Here is a 24432-nt window from a genome sequence, read left to right on the forward strand (position 1 = left end):
AAATAAGGTCTTTCTGTCATTCTATTTATGATAAAAATAAAATCAAACCAAATATTGGTTGTATTGCTGCAGCAGAGCCATAACACCCAGTTGGAATATAACTGCCAGAAAAGAAAACACACTTTGATATTATTTGGCAAAAATTATTAGAACTCTACCTGTAGCTACATCATGAGTTGAAGAAAAAGATTGGTAATGACTGTGGTTACAACTCATTCCACTTCTTCTAACAGTGTTTGGCAGACTAAGAAGTAGTTCTAAGGCTTGGTTGAGAATCCCTTTAAAAAGAAAGTAAAAACACAAAAGTAAAGAGAAAAGAGACAGCTGGAATAATGACAGTTGAGAGAAGAATGAAAGCGTTGAATGCATGTCGCTATTTTTTTCCAGCCTTAAATACTACCTAAAATGGAGTATGGAGAACTTTTATTTTACAGCCACTTGGCATATTTAAAACTATCCTTGTTTAGAATTTCAAGAGAGACTACTTTTCCTTTGATTTGGTTCGATTACCTTTCATGATCCTCAGAAATTGTACTTTTCTCTCCCTTTCAGACTAAGAAAGTCCTTAGCCAAATGGCCTGAACCATTGGGTTTGCCTGCAGGTGTCATTTCATTTGTGTTGTTTCTTTTTCCTCCCCTGGGGTTTTTCAATAGTGCTTCCTTTCAATCAAAAGCTAATTTTCTTTGTGTGTGTAGGTGGTGTAGAATTCCAAGCTTTTACACAGTAGCAGGCCTGTATTTGATGTACCTGGTTCAGAGACAATTGTCCTTTATAGCTTTCAGGAGTAAATCAATGAAAGCCCCATGCAACTAGTGTGTAACTCATTTAGCAGAGAGTTCTACAGGATTATTTCACAAAGCAGTTCTCAATTTAAGAAGCTAAATTGGCTTTACTGTGCCTAGCTGGAGGCCTCTTCATCTCTGAATTTAGAGGATATTTACATGCATGCAAGGAATCTTTCTAGAAAATGAGAAGGGGGAGTATCTGCAGGTGTACATTTCCTCAACTTCCTCTTTGCTATCACCAAAGGGTCTTGGGATGGTTGGATTAGAATCAGTGAGAGCATTTGTTTCATGTTGCAGAAAAGTGAATGCCATACTAGTGGGTGCATTTTTATGGCAAGAATCACGTAACTCTTAAGAGATGGCCAGTGGCCTAGTGGGACGTACATTCACACATTTAGCTCCGTGTAGTGATTAAGATGAAAGAACTTGGCATCAGACTGCATGAGTCCAAATGCTGGCTCTCCCACGTCAGCGTTTTCTTGACCTTGAGTAGTTGCACAACCTCTCTGAACTTGGTTTTGGCATTTGTAAGAAGTGAATGAGTGTAATTGTGTGCTAGTCAGGGTGACCCAGGATGTGTTGTAGTAACAATCAGCCCCTAGTTCCTTAGCTTCAAATAACAAAGGTGTATTTTTCATCAACTCCATGGGCTATGCCCCATGTCTTGGACCCAGACTTATGGAGAAGCCACCGTATAAATGATCACTGGTCACCTCAGCAGAGGAAAGAGTCTTCCAGAGGGTATAGTGCCAAAATTAATGCTCAGCCAAGAAGTGGTCCCCATCAGTTCTGCTCACAACTCATTGGCCAACATGGGTCATTGAGTACTGCCAGACCTCAGAGGGTCAGGAATTGCCATCCTCGCATGTGACCAGAAACAGGCAACTCACGGTAATCAGTGAGCCAGATCTGTTGGTCCATCACTGCCACACAAACCTATCTCATGGCTTGTTATGAGGCTTAAATGAGATAATTGATGGAAAACGTTTAGCTTAGTGTCTGGTCACAGAGTAAGTGCACAATAAAATGTTAGTTGTTGCTGTAGGTATCATCATCTGTATCCGTTCATCCTATCTCTTCCTGACGATGATGATGTAGAAGCATGGGGCTTTTGAGGACGGTAAAGAGTGTTTAGAATTCCTAAAGCCCCACTCCAACATTTCAGAAATGAGGAAACAGTGACCAGAGATTGAGTCACAATTATACTAAAACACCTAGAATAGAACCCAGATTTCCAGCCTCATAGTTCAGGGCTTCTTTCCTTTTGCCTCCTTTGACAGGGATAGTGCCAGTAAAAAAATTAAAAATGGATGACCGTCTCTCATCTTCAGAATATGTCTCTATTCCCATAAGGATTATATATTATTGATTTGCCTATAACACTTGGTCTTCTCTGCTTTTGCCTAGCCGGCTCCCCCATCCTTTGGATTTTGGCTAAGACATCATTTTCTCTGGGCTGTCATCTCTGACACCCCAGCCAGACCAAATGAAACCCCACTTTGAGATGTTTCAGGACTGCATGTGCCTCTTTTTCTAGCATGAATGGCAGTTTCAGTTTGGCATCTATTTGTGAGATTAATTCATTGGTTTCCATCTTCCTCATGAGATTTTTTAGCTTCCTTGAAATGACTTAATTTTGGTTCACCATTAATTCCCAGAATTAGTATAGTTCCTGGCACCTAGAAGGTACTCAATAAATATCCGTTGAATGAATGGATGAGTGAATGAATAGATAGATAGCATTTTGTTGGCAGCACAATTTTATCTTCTTCTTTGAGGCATAGATGGATTTACACCTACACACAAATACACGCAAACCCACACACACAAACCCACATGCTCTCAAAGTCCAAAACACTTTAAAGCCATGGTTTTGAGAATATATGTACATGGTAGAATTAGATATACCCATCTTCCTAAACAGAAGGATATGGGCAAATTCAATATCCAGATGCCCCAAATGATCCCTTGCTATTTCTTGTGTCCCTTTGGGTACCACTTCTGCAACTCCTGGCTTCGAAGAAGAAAGTGTGTGATGTATGACAGTGGTTCTCAGACTTTGGGGATTCACAGATCCATAACGTTTCTTTTTAAATTGAAATATAGTTGATGTACAATATTATGTTAGTTCCAGTTGTGCTACATAATGATTCAACATTTGCTTACATTATGAAATGTTCACCAGGGTAAGTCTAGTAACAATCTAGGCTGCCTTTTGGTTCTCTCCCACATTTTTATTTTTTAGAAAATTTATGGACAGATCTAAAAAATAAAAACGTGGGAGGGAACCAAAAGGCAGAATAGAACTACCATCGTGCTATCTTTCCCGATAAAGGCGGTCCACTACTGCATCATAATTTCATAAAACAGATGAGGACAGTTTAAGGTCACAGAATTAGAAAGGCCATCACCTCAGAGTAAAGCATACTCCTTCTTCTTGAAAGGACAGTTGACTCCCTTATACCACATTGTTCTCTAGACATGAAAGATGTCAAGCAGTTTATTTTTTAGCTATTCCTTAATTTTACAGAGGGTTGGTACGACTTGCTTGCAAACCCTTTCTAGTCCATGGGCCAGTGTTGGGAACACAGTTGTATTTGATTGCAATTATTGTCATAGTAAACACCACCAGTTTGGTGGCTTAAAGCAAGACAACTGTATTATATCACAGTTCTGTAGGTCAGAAATCTGGGACAATGGTTTGGATGGATTCACTGCTCTGGGTCTCACAAGACTGGAATCGAGGTATCAGCTGGTCTGGGAACTTACCAGGAGGCTCTGAGGGAGAATCTGCTTCCAGATTCATTCAGGTTATTGGCCAGACTCAGTTCCATTTGATTGTGGGACTGAGGTCCCTGATTCCTTACCAGCTGTCAGCCAGGGATGGTGCTCAGCTGCTAGGGGTCACCCACATTCCTTGGCTTGGGGCTCCCTCCATCTTCAGTGCCAGCAGTGATAGGTCAAGTCCTTCTCCTGCTCTGCTCTCCCCCTCTGCCTCATCCCTCTTACCTACTGTCAGGGAGTGTTCCTTTTGTTTAAGGGTTTGTGTGATGAGATCAGACATAATCCTCTGTAATCTCCCTGTTTTAAGTTCTGGAGACTTAGTTATATCTGAGTCCCCTTTGCCATGTTACACAACATATTCACAGGTCCCAGATATTGGGGGACCACTTTGCCTACCACAACAGGTGAGATGCAAGGCTGAAAGGTTGCCCTTGGCCGCTAACACAGGAAGCAATGGGCTCCCCATTTTTTCCTCTGTGTCAGTAACTGATACACATGCATGCATTGCACCATCTACATGAACTTTGCAGGTGCAGAACTATAACAGCCATACATATAGCCAACACTGGAGTCCTACATGGATATTTGGATGAAAATGAATGTGAAGTAGTAAGTACCATGATTATACTTGGGTTTCTTTCTCTAAGAGTGGGTACACTACATATTATATAATAAATACATAATAATTGAAGGAACTATACGTTCAATATATTGAGCAGAACCCCCTCTATAACAAACAGTGGGGGGTCTCCCTGCCTGAGCCTCTGGTGGTGAGGCAAGGAGGGTAGACCTCTCATGAGTTGGGGCTTCTAGAAACTATGCCAAATCTTTCAGGCTTAGTCTCAGTTGCTGCAACACACACAGTGGATGCTGAAGTCCTTATCTACAACTTTCTGGTAAAGTCTGCTCTCTACTGCTCAGTTTCTATCCTTAATTTGTGTTATGTTGAACTTGAAAATTGCCCAGAAGGCAGGGTCTGTAGTTCTAAATACAGAAAGAGATGTAGTTTAAATGCACTAACAAAAGTCACTATGTAAAGTCAGATTAGCAGATCATCGTGTACACGCAGAAATCTTTTTGAAGGAATTCATACCCTTAGATCAGAAAATGCATTGGCTTTGTGAAACTGGGTTTTTGTATTTGTAACTGGTTCAACTACAGATAGAGAATCAACTCACATTCTCAGTGTCCTGGGTCATTTCCTAACCATCCTACTATCTAATCATATAGTTGTTAATTATAAAGCTGGACATTTTTGTACTGTTTCATATGCATGAAATTGGAGATTCAGAGAGTTTAGCCACAGATCACAGGGCGGGAAGAGTCACTAAGTCTGTATTTCAAGTGCATCTCTCTGACTTCCTTTTTTACTGTTCCTTCTTTAGCTTTGCTTTACAATATATCAATATAGGAAAAATGAAAGAATAATGGCTACTATTTACTAGGCTCCAATGGGGTGATTGGCAGCAAGCTGCATGTTGCATACATATTATTTATAATCATCTTCCATGATGAGTAATTTTATTCTCACCTTGCATATGGGGCAACTGAGGCTTAGCTTCTAAGTGATGGAATCTGCATGCCTGTCTGACCCTGAAGCTCAGAGTCCTCTAAGACTCTGTGTGTGTGTGTGTATATGTGTGTGTGTACACGCATGCACACACACACACGTGCAAGCACACACACACAGAGACCTCCCCAGGCAGATTTACCCTGGCAGTTAATGTTGAGATTCCAATTCTCTCAATCACCAAGGCAAGTTGCTGACTTGCTTTACTCCTCCCGGGTTTAGCGAGCGTGGGATTGTGTATGGAAAACAGGGACCAGCCCTTCCCATGTGTTCTTCTTGCTCCACTGCATCCTTACGTGTTCCCCGGCATAAGTTGCTCAATATGCAGTGTGAGTTCATCAGGGGTCACTGCAATGAGTTTAGGTTTTAACGAAAGGATTAAAATAATCTAGAATCACAGAGCAGGGAAATGATCAGGCTTTCATTTTTCTTATGAGCCTCCTGATTACCTTAAGAGGAAATTTTCATTTTGGCAAGAGTGTACCTTTAATGAAATTTTCCAGTCTCCCTTGTAATAAATGGAGAGTTGGGCCTCAGGCTGGTGGTAGGATCTAGCGAGATGACTCACATTGTTTTGTTGGGGTTGCTTTTATTTTTATAGTTACCTTCTCTTTATGATCGCGTTCCTGGTTCTTAATTTATGGTAGTACTACAAAAGTTCCCTTTTAATTAAAAAAAAAAAAGTTTATTTGAATGAAAAAGTAAATTGTTTGGCAGAAGTAAGATTTGATTTTATTTTTCTTTATTTGACAAAGGCATGCCGTTCAATAGCACTGGAACATGTCGTAAGAGTAATTGGTTAGTAAACAAAAAGGCAGGTGGTGTGAGCATATGTCAGATTTTAGATGGGGACCACAGATATGGCAACACTGGAAAGGCGGTCCATGAAGGAGGGAGATTTAGGGAACATTTTTAGGGTGTTTGTCTCCTACTGCCTAGCTTTTTACTGGGATCACGGACACCACCCTACCCCACTGCTTTTGTTTAATTTGGCATTTACGATCAGTCTTGCACGTTGGAAGACTGTGGCCTCCCTCCTCCAACATTACAGCTTGGATTGAATATTTATTAACTACCCGGGGAACATAAGACTGTTTGAGGGCACTTGAGTTGATCTGTATCCACGGAATGAGTCCTCATCGTATTGAAGTGGAGAAGTAATTCATAAGGAATGACAGGACCTTATCAAGAACAGATAGAGGCAAATCCTGAGTCTAGTGAGAGGATAAAGTGCCCAGGAAGGTGCAGTCAGCAAATAAACACAATTTTCGGTCCTGGTAAATGAAGGAGGAAACGTGGCATTCAGGATTCACAAGAACAATCTACACAGCCATGCCCGGTGCCCCAGGAAAGCAGGCTGACCAGAGATTTCATTTGTTCATAGCAATGTCATGAGAAAAAGAGGAGTGCACATGTGATTGTAAATGGCAGCTGGCTGTTAATTTCAGGTTAGGGTATAAAAGGGAGTGGTGCCCTCTGTGGCTTACCAGACAGTAAATACTCCAGGTGAAGAGGCTGCTCGGCTCTAGTAGATTGTGGACACGTAAGGATGAAGGACCCATGGCCAGATCTTCTGATTTTCCAAGAAAAGCCCAATATCTACGTTTTTAATGTGAAATCTTCCTATTATCCATTTTTAAACCTGGGCTATTTGTCTTTTTTGTTATTGAGTTTGATTATTGAATTATAAGGGTTCTTTATGTATTCTGGGTAGAAGTTTCCTTATCCCATATATGATTTGAAAATACTTTCTCCAATTCTGTGGATAGCCTTTTTACATTTTAGATGGAATTGTTTGCAGCACAAAAGTTTTTGTTGTTGTTGTTTTTTTATTTTGGTCCAATTTATTTTTTTCTTTTATTGCTTGTTCTTTTGTTGTCATATCTAAGAATCCATTGCCTACACTCAAAGTCACAAAGATTTGCTTCTATGTTTTCTTTGAAGAGTCATATATTGCTGGCTCGAATATTTAAGTCTGTGATACATTTTGAGTTAATTTTTGTGTGTGGTGCAAGATAAGGGTTCACCTTTATACTTTTGGATGTGGCTATCCCGTTGTCCCAACACCATTTGTTGAAAACACTGTTCACTCCTGATTGAATTGTCTAGGTACTTCATAGTGACTTTGACCCTCCGGTGCCTCTTTGTGATGGTCTGCTTGGATACTTTCATTATGTCAGGGTGTATTAATTCTCTCATCTAGCAAAAAATAAGGTTCTACCAAAGAAGTCCTACGCTTGTGTCTGCCTTTTTCACTCTCTGCATTGACCTTAACTCTGTGACAAGGGACAGGTAACTCTTAAGGAGGATGGAACTGCAGAATACAAGGCCAAGCTGTAAAAACAACTTACTCTTTAATAGAGTAAGTTGCTTTTAATAGACTTTCTCATACGTTGTATATAAGTGACTTGGATAATCATAACTTAAATAGAACTGATTCTAATAGAGTCTTTAATAGACTTTCTCATACGTTGTATATAAGTGACTTGGATAATCATAGCTTAAATAGAACTGATTCTGATAGAGTCTGTTGCGTTGTGCATCTGAGCTGGGCTCTGAGCAAAGGCATTCTCCCTTCTTGGATATGTATGTATAGACCCACATGTAAAATACACACACACACACACACAGTGTCCCTGGTGTGCAAAATCACCTCCAGTTGAGAACTGCTGATATAAATATGGTTTTATAGAGATAAATAGATAGATATAGATATAGATGTAAAGATATGTACTCATAATATAGTCATACACACATACACACACATATACACACAGCTTTAAATTCAGCATGGGCAGCTACTGCTTTCTGACACTGGTATAGTTTTCTGAATGAATGGGCTTTCAAGAGGGAAACTTACTGCACAGCCTTTTTTCAACTTGATAAAAATCTGATTTTTTTGCCCCCTACAGTGGCCGTTTGTCAGCATAACTGCAACTAGGAATACCAGGTTCTTTTCTTTCCTTTCTCTGGAGAAATTGCAAAAGTTTACATCCATTGTATAAAATGTCACCCAGTCAATTTTATTAATTATTAAGGAAAATTCTTTAATCTTCATATACACTCTAGCATCCAAGTGTAGCCAGAGAAGTAGTTTGGTGCATATTCATCCAGGCTTTTTATTTATTTGTTATTTTGTAGTAAGTTGTTTTTTTTTTTTTTAACATCTTTATTGGAGTGTAATTGCTTTACAATGTTGTGTTAGTTTCTGCTGTATAACAAAGTGGATCAGCTATATGTATACATATATCCCCACATCCCCTCCCCCTTGCGTCTCCCTAGTAAGGTTTGTCAGTTGTATACCCCAAAGCCATCCTGTCCTCTCCCTTTCTTTCTCTACCTCCCATACCCACCTAGAAAAGCCAGATCCTCAATATTGCAGCCTCCCTTACAACTAGGGACCCTGTTCCCTATCAGTTCTGGCTGATAAGGCATCAAGAAGTCCATAGAAAGTATGAGCAGATTTTCTTCCAGTTTAATAGGAGAAATCACATAAGAAGCTCATCTTTTGCTGTGCTATTGCCTGCTTCTTGCCTTTGGATATTGTGTTGATGATTGGAGCCACCGTGGTCACCTTGGTACCAGGAGGTGAATCCTTAGGATGTTAAGTCTGTTGGACCGAAGGTGGTGGAACAGAAAGGTGGGAAGAGCTTGGGTCCTTGAGAACCTCTGAGAGTTGCTGAGAAAGCCCAGGACTGTCAATTCTCTGGATTTTTTGTTTAAGACATAATTAATATCCTGACAGGTATGGCCATTGTTGGTCAGGTTTGGCTTTCTGCAACTTGTAGCTAAAGGCATCTTTACAGATGTGTCTGTGCACATCCAAACACATTCATATTCACATATTTACATGCTCGTACATTTTCTTTATGCAGTACATATGTACACAGATATGGAGGGTTTTTGAATGTGGCCAGATTGCACATAGTTTTTAACTTGCTTTTAAATTCCCGTGTATGCTAAGACATCTTCTCTTGTCTGGCGATAAAATTTTAACTTACTATTTTGAATGACTGCACATTATATTAAGTATGGATGTGGTTTATCCAACCATTCTCCTACTAATAAACATTTTGGTTGACTTTATTGGCCATTACAAGTAATGATACAATCAACATCATACAACCAATATTCTTGCCGTCTCCCAGTAATCAATCTTTAGAGAATAAACAGAGAAGATGAGACGGGTCTATACAAAGACAATTATCCCAGGATTAAGCATAATGGCGAAGAATTAGAAACACCTTAAATGTCAATATAATAGGACTTATTAAATAAATTATGATATATACATATGATCAAACAGTATGTGGCCATTCAGAATGATGGTTTTTAAGACTATTTTTAGTGTCAAAAGAAAATTTCACAAGAAAAGAAAGAAAGCCATATATCAAAACCATAATGTATTATCGTATTTATTATATTTACAGCATGTAGGGTGAAAACCTGAAAACCTATCTAAAAATGTTGTCAAACCCAAGTCCTTGTGCCTGATGCACAAGGAAGCCAAAAAACCAAAATGTCAGAGTTTGGAGCTAAGAAAGATTTATTGCAGGGCCGAGCAAGGAGAACGGGTGGCTCATGCTCAAAAGACCCAAACTCCCCAATAGTTTTCAAGGAAAGGTCTTTATAGGCAAAACCTGGGGGGAGGGCTGCAGGGTGTGTGACCTTCGTCTTATTGGTTGGTGGGGAGGTAACAGGGTGGTGACCCAGGAATCTCAATTATCAGTCTTCTGGTTCCAGCCAGTCTGGGCTCCGAGTGTGTGTGCTCAGCCTGAAGTCACCATCCTCCACCTGGGTGGGGCCCTTCCTTCCTGGAGAAGAACTCAGAGATCTGTGTCAGATTGTTATGCACACACCCCAGGAGGACTGGGACCCGCCCCATGCTGCACTGTTGTTTCTTGATGCCTTTCCTTTGTTTCTGCATTCCCTCACTCCTCTAGTTAGTAGCTGACTCTGCCCTATGCAACCCAGGGAAGGTCTAGGAGGCTGAAACCTTTTTCCCACAAATAAGAAACGGAGGACACAGAAAGGCTTTTGTGCTTCGGAGGCCCCCACAGGGTCCTGCTGGGTTTCAAAAATGTTAATAGTGGTTCTCTCTGGGAGATGATGAATACTTATAAATGTTTTCCTTTATACCAGTCTGTATGTCCCAAATAATCTGCTGTGGACGTTTGGCATTCTCCATGGTCTTGTAGTGAATAATTTTACTCTTCCAACTCAGTGTTCATATCAAAGCGTGTTCCAAATCATTGTACAGAACCTGAGTACTGATGACTGCACTGTTCTTGCTGCCCTACAGAAGTTTAAATAAGGCAAATCTGCATTTGTTGAATCCATTTTAAATTTGCAATTGGCCAGAGGTCCTCTAGTGGTTATACGTATTTGTGCAATTGTGACTCCGGACACAGAAGTAGCATCTTCTTTTAGAAATAGAATTTGAGTTTCAATGACCTCAAGCTAATCAAGATCTTCCCCAAATATTTCCCAATCCCAGACTTTTCCTTGCTTGTGAGTTAAAGTCCTCTGGGGATATGCACCATCCATCTCAGAATCCCCTGCTTACCTCAGAATAACAAGGAACCTTTACACACAAACACACAACTACTAAGCAACACACCTAAGAGGCTCAGATACTAATGAGGCAGCAGGAGAGCCTAATGGTTAGGAGCTTCCATTCTCCAGCCAGCAGTGGGCCTCCTACCACTTATTACCTGCAGAGACTCATCTTTTTCCTATGTAAATGGTGCTAATCATAGTATCCTTTTATCTTAGTCCACTCAGGCTGCTCAAAAATACTATAGAGTAAGTGGCTTATGAACAGCAATTCCTTTCTCACAGTTCTGGAGGCTGGAAGTCCAAGATCAAGGCACAGGCAGATTTGGTGCCTGGGGGGCCCTATTTCTGGTTCATAGAGCTGTCTTCTTACTGTGTCCTCAGATGACAGAGGGAACTCTCTGGGGTCTCTTTTATAAGGGCACTAATCCCAATCATGAGGGTTTCACCCTCATGACCTAATCATCTCCCAAAAACCCCACCTCCTGATACCATCACATTGGCTGTTAGGATTTGAGCATATAAATTTGGTCAGGGGACACAAACATTCAGTCCAAAACACCCCTAACAGGTGTCACTAACACTACTCAGTGGCAGTATGGCAGAGTGGTTAAGAGCAGGTCTGTACAGGGTCAAATCCCAGCTGCTTACCTCCTAGCTAGGTCATCTTGAGCAGGTACTTTAACACAGCTCTCACATCTGCATTTTTCAGATGCAGGTAACAAGAACTCTTAGCCTATGGAGCTGCGAACATTCAATGCGTTACCACTCGTAAGGCAACTAGATCGATACCTAGCATATAGTAGGTGTTCAATTAGTGTCACTAAGTGTCAGTCAATGACATTGACTAAGAGAACGCAAGCACAGTGTTGAACACGACCCAAGCACGTAGTACTGTATGCAAAATGTTATTATATCATCATCTTCCCCCAAAAAGTCCGACACCTGGCTGTCATTGCTGAGGTGTTGGTACAATCAGGAAAGGAGTTTGGGGGTCCCTTCCTTGGCTCTCTGGTCTCATTTTTCTCATCTCCCTCATAGGATCTATGACCCAAGTTGGTGGGATACAGACTCTGGTTACTTTTCAGTTCCTCTCCAAGACAGATTTTCCTTGAAATGAATGATGGTGCTGATGGACAGGACATCCAGCAGATAGAATTCCTGGAGCTTTTGTTCTCCTTCCTCCCCACACCCCTTTCAGGAGGCTGCTCTGCTAAGCAGCCTGTCACATGTTCTGTTACAATCATGTTTTATTATAGCTTTCAGAAGATGACCTCTCGTTCTGCACGTTCGTGTTTATAGAGGACTTCAGGCATTCTGAAAGGAAACAGATAGCAGAGTCTCCAAACCCTCTATTTGCTTCAGCTGATAACTGCTCTGGCCAGAGACGAACACTGCGGTGATTACAAGACGTAATTTACTACAAAAGACAGTTAATATTACTTACAAACCTGTCATCAGTTCTGGGGAAATCAGAGCCGAAAAAAGGAATAGGACAAATCTGAATCCACCTAAATATCTCGGTCTGATAGAATTACAAGTTTATAGATTTACCATTTAAGAAACAGCCCCGTTATGAAACATTCGTCCTCGCAGACAGACAATATAAGTAACAAGCAAGATTATATCCCTTTATGTGGATCAAGGACACAGGCAGTGTGAGAAAGAAAAGAAAAAAAAATCCCTTCAGGGCAACTTAAATGTTGCTCTTGTGAATTATACCTGGGGCTATTAACTGGGGAATTAGATCTGTGAAAAAGCCTCTAATACGACTAAACAAAGTTCCTCAGGTAATGCTCTGAATCAGAAAAATGTGTGAAAATACAGCTTCTTAAATGTGATTATAGTCAGAGCTGTAGTTACTCCCCGAGAAAGGGCATTGAAAGTAGAGGAATGAAAGAAAAAAAAATGTTTTAAAACTTTTGTGTCAGACCAGAAATTATAGAGTAGCAACAGCTTTTAGGGATTTAAATAACTAATCCCTTTAGCCCAATTCTGAAGCCTTTGTGCTTTAAATTGAAGAAAAGAAAGGAATTAGAGATTCAATTTAGGACTTTTTTTTTTTTTTGGATTATGAAATGGAGGAGTCATTTTGACTGACTAATTGAGGAAGGATATGATTCCAACTTGGGTTATCATTTGGAAGATATCGCTTTGGCATTTTAGCTGCTTTGGGGGTACCCTCTCTGATGGGCTTTCATGAGAGTTTCTTGTTCCGTTGCTTATTATTTACTGGAGATGAAGGTGAGAGTTTTGGCGCTTTTGTTGGTAGCATGGTCAGAGCTGAGAGGGTCATGAATCGGTCTTTGGCACTTCCCTTCCCTCCTGTAGGGACCCTAAGGGAATTGCAGAGGCAGGGAGCAATACTAGGATAGAAGTCTCAGGAACACTCCGTAGTAGCTTTGGGAGCACTCCATCCCCGAAGTCAGCTTTGGCACAAAGCTTTAAGGGGATTTTTTAAGTCTTGCTCCTGTCCCCAACCTGAGCCTTTGGACCAGGTCACATAGGCACAGGCACAGGTATGTACACAGAGAGATGCGATCAGGTCTGTAGAAGTGGCTCCATCTTAACTTGCCCTCCCAGATGTATTTGCTGAGGACAAGAGAAAGAATGTAGAAAAGATGTGGCTGGGTTTGACCCAAGCAGAGCATGTTAGAGAGGCCAAGGATCATGCCTTTTAAAGCACAGTGACCTTGCTGTGTTTAAAACGGGTAACCAACAAGGACCTACGGTATAGCCCAGGGAATGCTGCTCAATATTCTGTAACAACCTAAGTGGGAAAAGAATTTGAAAAAGAATAGATACATGTCTATGTACAACTGAATCACTTTGCTGTACACCTGAAACTAACGCAACATTGTTAGCCAACTATACTCCAATATAAAATAAATAGTTAAAAAAAAAAAAAAGCACAGTGACCTTGCCAGCTGGTCACATCATTAACTTAGACTCTTCAGACAAACAGCTATTCTCTCCTATGGCGAGGGACAGGGGACCAAGAAGTAAAGTGAATACAAGCAGGGCTTGACAGGGGGAGAGGAATGGATTCCATTTCCCTTCATTATTTATTTCTTAAGCTCTTTGTTGGACATTTGTATATTTTCTTGGGAGAGATACGTATTCAAATGCTTTGCCCATTTTTAAATTGGGATTGGTGGTGGTTGTTGAGTTTTAGGAGTTCTTTATATATTCTGCACCTCAGTCCCATATCAGATATATGACTTGCGAATATTTTCTCCCATTCTGTGATTGCCTTTTCACTCTGTCCTTAGTGTCCTTTGATGTACAAACGTTGTAAATTTTGATAAAGTCCAGCGTGTCTGTTTCTTTTTGTTTGTTTTCTTTTTCTTGCCTGTGTTTTTGGTCCTAAGCTGTTTAGAAAAACAGCAGCAAACTGTTATTTGCCTGAATCCAGGGTGCTCTCTCTAGAACAGGAAGGAAAGTTCAGCTAAATCTCATGATTCAGTGGTTAGACCTCCAGCTGGCAGGGGAGATGATCAGTGTGTGCTGAAACCCAGCTGCTGACCCCCAAGATGCCATGATGTTCTTGCAAGAAGGCCACCGGCAGGGGGAATGTACATGATGCTGGGAGGCCAGGCTGGGACTCCTGGGAGAAGCTGCTCTCGTCCAGTTCCACTGGCTTCTCTCCAAGGTGGTCAGGGACTCACTGATGCATGGGCAGCTCATATGTTCATCTGTGAACCGCATCCGCTCTTAAGAGGAGCTGGAAATGCATTTCTCCTGATTCCACTCGCTGTTTTCTCCCGTCTGTGGGTTTCTGTCGCCATCATTCAGCACTTAGAAAATTGTCGAATCTTAGAACAAAAAGACAACTGAAGCCCACCCCCATAATACGCAGCTAAAAATCACTGAAGCCTGGAGTGGTTAAGACTCCTGCCCAAATTCCTGTAACTAAAGAGCAATAAAGCCAGAGCTGGATACTGGAAATCCTGACTCAAGACAGCGCTCTTCAAGGAGCCTCACCATTTCATTAATTTCGCTAAGTGTTTGCTTAGCCTCATACTCTAGTCTCCATGCTAGTGGCAAAAAAATAAAAAGAGTTGCAAATGGAAAATAATCCTTGCCACTGTGGTCTGAGTTGAATTACTGTTTCAATGTGCGATTATCTAAAGAGTGGGCATGGGAAGGTCTGAATCACAGCATCCCTTAGGGCATAAGCCTCATGAACTTGAATGTCCCAGGGCTAAGCTCGGAGCAGAACACAGCGGTTTAAAGGGTCAAGTGGCTGCCTGGGAATGCAGCCCCAAATTGCCAGAGCTTCTGATTTTTTTCAAGAGAATGCGGAAATTAGATTCTGGTATGAAACATCTCAATTTTTTAATTTAAATTTTTAAAGGAATCAATTTAAAAGCTCTAGTCTGAAAGCCTGCAAAAAAGCAAAAAGATCTGTGCAATGAATATGGACCGTTGATTTCAGATCCTTGCTCTTACAGCTAGACCTGTGTTTCTCAACAGTCACACACATTGGAATCATCTGGAGAGCTTTTTAAAAAATGCCAGTGTTTCAATCAGCCCGACTCCAGACTAATGCATCAGAGTCTCTTGGGGTGGGTTCTGGGCATTAGGACTGGTTACAGCTCCCCGGGTGATTGTACTGTACAACAGGGTTAAGGACCACCGGGCTCAAGGCAGTGTCGGCAGACAGGACCCTCTGCTTCTCACCTCTTGCCCATCAGTCCGGACATCTGGACTGTGATTGCTGGACATCAGGATGGCCCTAATTTTAAGGTTCACATCTGGATAATTGGCTGCATGTCTTGTTTCTTGTCCTTTTGGGGGGCATTTTATAGGCACAGACAGATGTCCCTTTCACTTCATTTGCCATGTGACCCTTCTGGAAATTTTCAATCCCCAACTTTGTGATTTGTCCCATCTCTGCAGCAAGTGGGCTATTCAGTGAAGTTTGTTTGTAGCTTCTTAACTTTGATCTCCTTTTCATCTCTTAGCCTTGGGGTTTCTCCAGCCAAAGAGGATGCTTTGCCCAGCTGCCTTTGGTCTTGTGAATTCGCAGCCTTGCCCTTGGAACACCGGGAGCCCCTGTTGGTTCTTGTGAGCCCTTGAAAGCTCCTGTTCTGGACCCATCTGTTTCTGCCTCGACTCCTTGCTGTTTGTACACAGTCTCCCCTCGCCTTTCCATGCCAGCTTTTGGAGTCACTGAGATAACCCCAGCAAGCCTTACAGGAAAAAAAAAAAATTAGTATGGACAGGAAACTACCAAAGGACAAGATGATCTTTAAAGTGGCTTTTATTTCCCAAAACTCTATGAATCTTGTCATTGATTTTGTCACTTGTGATGATAGCATTTTGGTCATATAAGAAAGTATCCTTAATTTTTAGTGGTACAAACTAATTAGGAAGTAGAAGTGAAATGATATAAACTCTGGAGTTGCTTCAAGCATCTTCAATATTTTATTATACACACACACATAAAATTCTAAGGTCTATGTGATTCCAAGATTTTATGATTCTTTCTTTCTTGTCACTTAATCTGCTTAAGAATGATGTCACTGCCAAAGAAATGAGTGGATCACCTTTTAAAAATGCATGAGTCATTTCATAATACAGTTAACCAGTCCAATTAGGAAAATAAAAAATAGAGAAAATAACATCCACAATTTCATCTTCGTAACACGACTAATATTAGCTCTTACAGTTAGCCCTCTGGCATTGTTTCCATTGTTTTACATACAGTTTGGGTTTCTGCTATATTTACTGATGATATTGTCAAGCACAGACTGTGGACTGGGTCTTGCATGGTGGCCATATCAGCTTTCTAGCTGCTTTGAATTTACAATCATCGATAAGCCCTGAAGAGGGAAACCAGAAGTGACAGCATCTTGCCCAAATGCAATCATCCAATGGATTTGTCATTGGAGTGAATCTCTTGCTCTTGCTTGTGCACCGTATAATGCGAAGTGTATTTCTAGTAACACAGGAATACAAGTGTTGGGGAGAAAGAAAGGCAGAGACGTAAAGAGGTAAACAGAGCCTGAAGTGGGGATTATGTAAAGTATTGCTTCTTATTCTCCTTGCGTACCAATGCATCAGGAAGCCCTCTCTTCCCAGAATTCACACATCTAGGCAAATTGTTACCTTGACGACTCTAGGGTACCACTTTGCTACACTGGCTGTACATTTTTAAGTCTATCTCAGGTCACTGCATTCAAGACCTACTGAATCCTAATCCCTAAGAGGGGAACTCAGGATTCTGGATTTTTAGCAGGCTCCCCAGAGACTCTGTAGGTGGCCTGTCCAGCACCCATCTGACTAAGCATTGGGTGACTATAGGAAAGATGTTGGAATAGACTTTGAATCTTCCAGAAACAATTCTGTTTAATTGCTACAATAATTAATAAACAGTTGTGTTTATTACAGTTACAATGGAATGGAAGTCTTAGCTTTGATATCCAGATCCTTGAAAATTAAGCATTATTATATAATAATTCATTTAATATGTTACTGTCATCAGATAAACATTTCCCAGTCATTGTAAACAATTAGGAACCATTCTCTCTCTTCCCTCACCTCCCTTCCTCCCTCCCTCCCTCTTCATTTGAACAAGAGCTACTTTCTCCTTAGCCAGAGCACAGACATACTTAATGCCAAATTGTAACAAAATATGTTATTACAGAATAAGATTTTACTATTAATTCCTCAGAAGCAAAAAAAAAAGTGGGGAGTAGGTTATAAGGGGCTTTGTTAGTTTTCATCTACCTGAATATGATGCTCATCTTGACCTCTTAGAGGTGTGTGTCAAAGCTCCTTGCCCACTCTTGACTCTGGTACTCATACATCAGCATCCTTTTTCATGACATAAGACTCCACAACGAGCATGGTTTTTCATAGTCATGTCCCACTGTTCCAGAAAACTGCCAGAGGACACTCAGAGCTGTCCTCTGTCTTCCTCTGCTCTGGTTCCTATCTCAGAGAAGGATGCTTCTTGGGGTACCTTGCCTATGGCTTTTGGGTGCATTTAGCCAATGGGAGGCATAGGTGGAAAATTTGAGCTCGGGAGAAGCCAGAGCTTATTTTTTCCCCTCTCTGCTTCTTGGAGTGTCTCCAGATGCTCCCTCAGCATCCTTCTGCATAGTCCCAGCTCCCCTGGGCAATGTCCACCATGGCAGGTGGCCCTGGCTCCTGAGCTCTGAAGACACCCCCGGTTCCTATTGACCTTCAGTTTCAAGGGTTGTGGCCGCTTCTGAAGACTCCACGTTCTGTGTTCTCTCACCATCCCCTCTTTGGCTCCTTGACTCTTCCCAGTTCCCTGGGTTAAGTTCCTTTTGTTTAAAAAGCCTAGAATAGTTTCTGTTTCTTGCATTACCTTGATATCTACCTCTGAAAAACACTCCCTCTTGTATACAAAAGCTTATAGATCTAGGTATTATCACTGGTAAGAATATACTCATTTAAAAAAATTTAATAAACATTTATTTTGGAATAATTTCAGGCTTACCGTAAGTTTAGATTTATATACCCCTCCCCAATTTTCCCCTAATATAGACATTTTCCATCATCAGAGTTTATTTATCAAAACTAAGAAACCAACTTTGCTACCATACTAACTGAACTCCGGATTTGATTCAGATTTCACCAGATTTTCCACTACTCTCCTTTTTTGTGTTCTAGGAGCCAGTCCAGGGCACCCCATTGCATGATCACCACATCTCCTTAACTTACTCTTGGCCACGACAGATTCTCAGTCTTCCCTTGTTTTTCATGACATTGACAGTTTTAAGTAGTAATGGTCAGGTATTATACAAAACGTCCCTGAATTTGGGCTTGCGTGATGTTCCTCTCATGATTTGATGTGAGTTATAGTTTTGGGGGGAGAAGAGCACAGAGGTGAGGTGCCCTTCCCAGTACATCATGTTAGAAAGCACCTGGCATCCACACCTGGTGAAGGTGGCATCTGCCAGGTTTCTCCCCTGCGTGGGTACCATTTCCCTCCTTTCCATACGTGATGTTTTGAATGCAGGTAACCAAGTCCAGCCCATACTCAGGGTGAGGGGAAGTAAGTGGAAGGGGTTTTATCTAGATCTCTGTATTATTTGGAAATTTTAGTAAAGAGTATTTGTCTCTTTTCTCTCATTTTTAAATTCAGTTATTTATATATATCAGTGTGGACTCATATCTAGTTGTTTTATACTTTGGGCTATAATCTCAAAGTATTTGTTGTTCAGATGGTCCAGCTTTGGCCAAGGGGAGCCCTTTTGTGTTGGCTCCTGTGTCCCTTTGACCTTCCGCCATTGTGAGAATTTCCTTATTTTCTGCACTAAAATATGGTTCATGCACATTTTGTTTCTCCCGTCCCTAGAAATCAGCTGTTTCTCCTAGGATAGGCCCAAATTTTCAAGTGACATTTCCCCCTCCTTTTGTGCCTTTCTTTATCACATTCACCAAAAGATGAAATAATGCATTTGTTCACTCAAGAAGTATTTATTGAGTAACAATTGTATGCCAGATAGCGGACCCCTCCAGTTACATGTTTTTGAATAGAACAAATACTGCCTCTGCTTTCAAAAATATTAAATAAATACACACATATATATATGTGTATGTGTGTGTGTGCTGTATGTGCATGTGTTCATCTCTAATGAAATGTATTGGCTTCAGTAAGCTTCAGTGGTTCATTGTCACACAGCAGAAACCATTTTTACAAGACCGTTGGAATTTCCATGGGGCTAGCACAGTTAATTTCCTGGATGTTTAAAATATGTGTTTGTTCCAGAGGAGTGTTTCCTTAAAACCAAAGGTCCAAACTACCAAACTCAATTTGACAAACCAAGCCCCCATGTGGTTCATGAGCAAAGAGATTGGAGGCGGGTGCTGATCTCAGCATCTGTGTGTATTTTGGAATTCACGGGATAAATACCCTGATACAGGAGCTGTCAGGCCTGATTAATACTCCACTCTCACGCTGCGTGTGCCTTAACCTCTAGGCGTTACACTTGCTGCCTGGGTCCCCCGTGAGGCATCCGTCAGCATCAGCTTTCCCAAAACTCCTCTGCTGAGTGTTTCTCCTCTGTGTCATATGTTTATTTGTCATCTTTGCTAAAGGATTTTCAGTTTGAAAAATAATTTGCTACAAGGATCAACTTGGGAAACATGGGGAGCAGTTTTGTTGGAATGCCCACGGTGGGGGCCAGTTCATAACACGCACAAAAAGTCCATCGAATAATACATGGCACAGAAGAGCAGAGTAGCTTCTATATGAAGTGGGGCGGTTAGTAGGTTAAACCACCCCCAAAAATGTAAATGATGACATCATTTCCATGGAAGGACAATTGAGTGTGCAGTGGGAACTATGTAACACAATCCTAGTGGTTGCTAGATAGAATATGACATGTTTATCCAATACTATGGAATACGAGATTATTTTTAAACATGATGAGGTAGAAATCTAATTCCACCATGTGAAGATAGGTAGGTACAGATACTCCAAATATATGGAAAAATACACATCAATTACTAACCGGAGTTTTCCTTTGAGCAGTAGGTTTAGAAATAACTTTCACCTTCTGCCCTGTAAATGTCTTTATTTTTTGAGGATTTTATGACGAACGTGTAATATTTTGGGGATTCACCAAAAATATTGAATGTTCTATGTAACATAATATTTTTATAGACAGTATCATTCAGAAAATGTTCCTTCTAAATAATGAAATAATTATCATGTCTGATGCCTTTCAAATCACCTGCTACATGTAGGATATTTTGCATGGATAATAATAATAAGCTGAAGATATGAAGAATATCTTCTCTCTAGGTACTGTGTTGGGTGTACTTCCTGCCTGCCAACCATCTTTAAATATCATTCTGAGTGTCAAGAATTAACATCACTGGGGATTTTTCATGATGAATGTGGGCATCTACCCAGGAAGTTGATGGTTATTTTAAAGAATAAAAGCAGATCTGATTGTTTGGATCTGGTCAGTTTTAACCAGGACGGGATAAAGCAGTTACTTGTGGGACACTATAATTAGCCTCCTAGGGCTGCTGAACAATAGAAATTTGTTCCCTCACAGCTCTAGAAACCAGAAGTCCAAAATCAAGGCGTTGGCTGTTTTGGTTCCTTTTGGAGGCTTTGAAGAATCTGCCTTCTCTCTTAGCTTCCAGTGGTTTCCCTCCAACCCTTGAAGTTCCTTGGCTTATAGAAGCATCCTTTCAATCTCTGCCTCTGTCTTCATGTAGCATTCTCCTCATGTCCCTGTCTTCACATGGTCATTATCTTATAAGGACACCAGTCATATTGGATTAGGGACTCACCCTACTCTAGTATGACCTCTTCTTAACTGATTACATCTGCACTGACCCTATTTCAAATAAGTTCACATTCTGAGGTCCTGGGGGTTAGGACTTTTAACAAATCTTTTTGCTGTTAACAGACACTTAAAAGATATAGATGCCTGGATCCCAGCTGGAAACAAGAGCAAAAATAAACAAATGGGACCTAATTAAACTTAAAAGCTTTTGCACAGCAAAGGAAACCATAAGCAAAAGGAAAAGACAACCTATGGAATGGGAGAAAAGATTTGCAAATGGTGCAACCAACAAGGGATTAATTTCTAAAATATACAAACAGCTTATACAGCTCAATATAAAAAACAAACAACCCAATCGAAAAATGGGCAGAAGACCTAAATAGACATTTCTCCAAAGAAGGCATGCAGATGGCCAAAGGGCACATGAAAAGATGCTCAACATCACAAATTATTAGAGAAATGCAAATCAAAACTACAACGAGATATTACCTCACACTGGTCAGAATGGCCATGATCAAAAAAGTCTACAAGTAATAAATGCTGGAGAGGGTATGGAGAAAAGGGAACCCTCCTACACTGTTGGTGGGAATGTAAATTGGTACAGCCACTATGGAGAACAGTATGGAGGTTCCTTAAAAAACTAAAAATAGAGTTACCATATGATCCAGCAATCCGACTCCTGGGCATATATCTGGAAAAGATGAAAACTCTAATTCAAAAAGATACATGCACCCCAATGTTTGTAGCAGCACTATTTACTATAGCCAAGACATGGAAACAAGCTAAGTGTCCATCAACAGATGAATGGATAAATACATATATATGTATATATATATATATATAAAATGGAATATTACACAGCAATTAAAAAAATGAAATAATGCCATTTGCAGCAACATGGATGGACCTAGGGATTCTCATACTAAGTGAAGTAAATCGACAGAGAAAGGCAAATATCAGGATATCACTTATTTGTGGAATCTAAAAAATGATACAAATGAACTTATTTACAAAACAGAAATAGACTCACAGACATAGGAAACAAACTTATGGTTATCAAAGGGGAAAATGGGGGAAGGATAAATTAGGAGCTTGGGATTAACAGATACACACTACTATATATAAAATAGATAAACGACAAGGACCTACTGTGTAGCACAGGGAACTATATTCAATATCTTGTAATAAAAAGAATCTAAAAAAAATGTATACATATAACTGAATCACTTTGCTGTACATCTGAAACATTGTAAATCAACTATACTTCAAAAAAAAAAAAAAAAGATATAGATATCTGGATCCCAGCTGCTCAATCCAGTTATTTTCAGTTGGGACCCAGACACAAGCATTCCAAGAAATAACCATGTGATGAATAACAAGGTCTGCTAGCCCCCTGCTGCAGACTAAGGACCATTTAGATGGTATCCTGAAGACAGTTGTTCCTTTGCTTAATGCAAGCTCATTATATGAAATGCAGTTTACATTGACAACACAGATATTTTGTTAGTGACTATTTTTCCTTCTACAAATAGCATTTTTCTACTCCGTTAAAGGTTAAGAATTTTTTTTATTCAGAGAGTTCCCCAGTGGGTTTAAACTAGAATTTCAGTCACCCATGCTAATAATTCAGAAACCTGCTTAGTTGAGGTCCTCCTTCCCAATAAGCATGGCCATGGGACAGGCCATCATTCCCTCAAGATAAAGAACTCCTTTTCCATGAAATGACTATGTGCTTTCCATCACCCTTTCTAGATCCAGGAGGAGATCAATGCAGATGCCCATTTTCCCCTTCTTGGAAGGTCTCTATTTATAGCTTTTGTCTGTTGGCACGCACGTGAGGAGTCGGCACTGCCAGTCACAGCAGATGGATCCGGCTCGGCCACATTTCCCTTCTCACAGGCGTGGTCTGCTCAGCACGTGGCATTGCATTCCCTTGCTCGCTAATCCTCAGCGACGCGAGACTCTCCCCCACCCGCCACGGCCCCCATAACCTCCCTTAGTTCCAGGAACTCTTTGTGAGCCGGCTGTACCAGCCCCCTGACATGAGAGCTTGACTTGCTGAGTCCTGATTTTGAATTCCTATACAGAGACAAGGACACTGCCCAGTTTCACCGTGAAGAATGTCAGGGGGCTGCTGTTGATATGGAAGGCTACACAGCAGGTCAGGGCAGAGCCCCATTCCCAAAGCAGAAACTCTTTGGTGGGAATTGTCAGGCTTTTTTGCAGAAGCAAAGTTTGCATCATTTTACCTGTACTCACTTTTTCTTTTTTTCCTCTTTGGGCACCAGCTTAGTCAATAATTAAAGCATATCTGTGCCCATATTTCACATTCTTTTAAAAAGTTTAGGGACTTCCCTGGTGGCGCAGTGGTTAAGAATCCACCTGCCAATGCAGAGGACAAGGGTTCGAGCCCTGGTCCGGGAAGATCCCACATTCTGTGGATCAACTAAGCCGGTGCACCACAGCTACTGAGCCTGCGCTCTAGAGCCCACGAGCCACAACTACTGAGCCCGTGCGCCACAACTACTGAAGCCCATGCACCTAGAGGCCCTGCTCTGCAACAAGAAAAGCCACCACAGTGAGAAGCCCACGCACCGCAATGAAGAGTAGCCCCCGTTTGCTGCAACTAGAGAAAGCCCACATGCAGCAACGATGACCCAACGCAGCCAAGAATGAATGAATGAATGAATAAATAAATAAATAAAAAGAAAAAGTTTATTAGTTTGTTTTTAACTAGTTTATTGGTTAACCATATGCGATAATCTGTAGAGCCCCCTCCCCACAAATGCTGATGACTCAAAGGCAATGGAAGTGTTTTTCTCAGTTATCTCATAGTCCAAGTTGGGCATGCTGGATCCGGGAGTTGGCTTCCTTCCCTGCAGTGATTCAGGGGCCCAGGTTCTGCCCATCGTGTGGATCAGCCTTCCCCTGGTCTCCTTGTCAGCAGCATCATTATCAGCATCATCACCATCACGTTCAGCAGCGGCAGCAGCAGCAGCAGCGTCTGCATCCAGCAGGTGGAAGGGAATTAAAAAAGCATGGAGATCACATGTGATACCTTCAGCCTAGAATCGACATCTTGACCGCATCTCTCTATTGGGTTCTGTGTAAACTTCCATTGAGAAAAGTCAAGTTTGGAATGGATTACATGAAACCATTAATGTCCAGAATGTGAAGGAAGTAGATCCTGATCTTCCTCCCTTGGAGGTTTGGAAAGCCTCAAAAAGTCACCTTTACCTGGATGGTGTAGACCGGTCTGAAGGCATGAACCTCCAGCTAGGAGTCACAACATTCTTGCACTCATTCATTCAAAAACACTTGTTCAGCGCCCCACATGTGTTCCAGGTGCTGAGGATGAGCGCACATCACAAATGAGGTTTGACTCTCAGGGAGCCTACAGTCTGATGGAGGGAAGGCAGTCAGTACGTAAATAGACACAGCACGGAAATGTTA

Source organism: Eubalaena glacialis, chromosome 13, assembly GCF_028564815.1.
Source record: "Eubalaena glacialis isolate mEubGla1 chromosome 13, mEubGla1.1.hap2.+ XY, whole genome shotgun sequence".
Classification (NCBI taxonomy): domain Eukaryota; kingdom Metazoa; phylum Chordata; class Mammalia; order Artiodactyla; family Balaenidae; genus Eubalaena; species Eubalaena glacialis.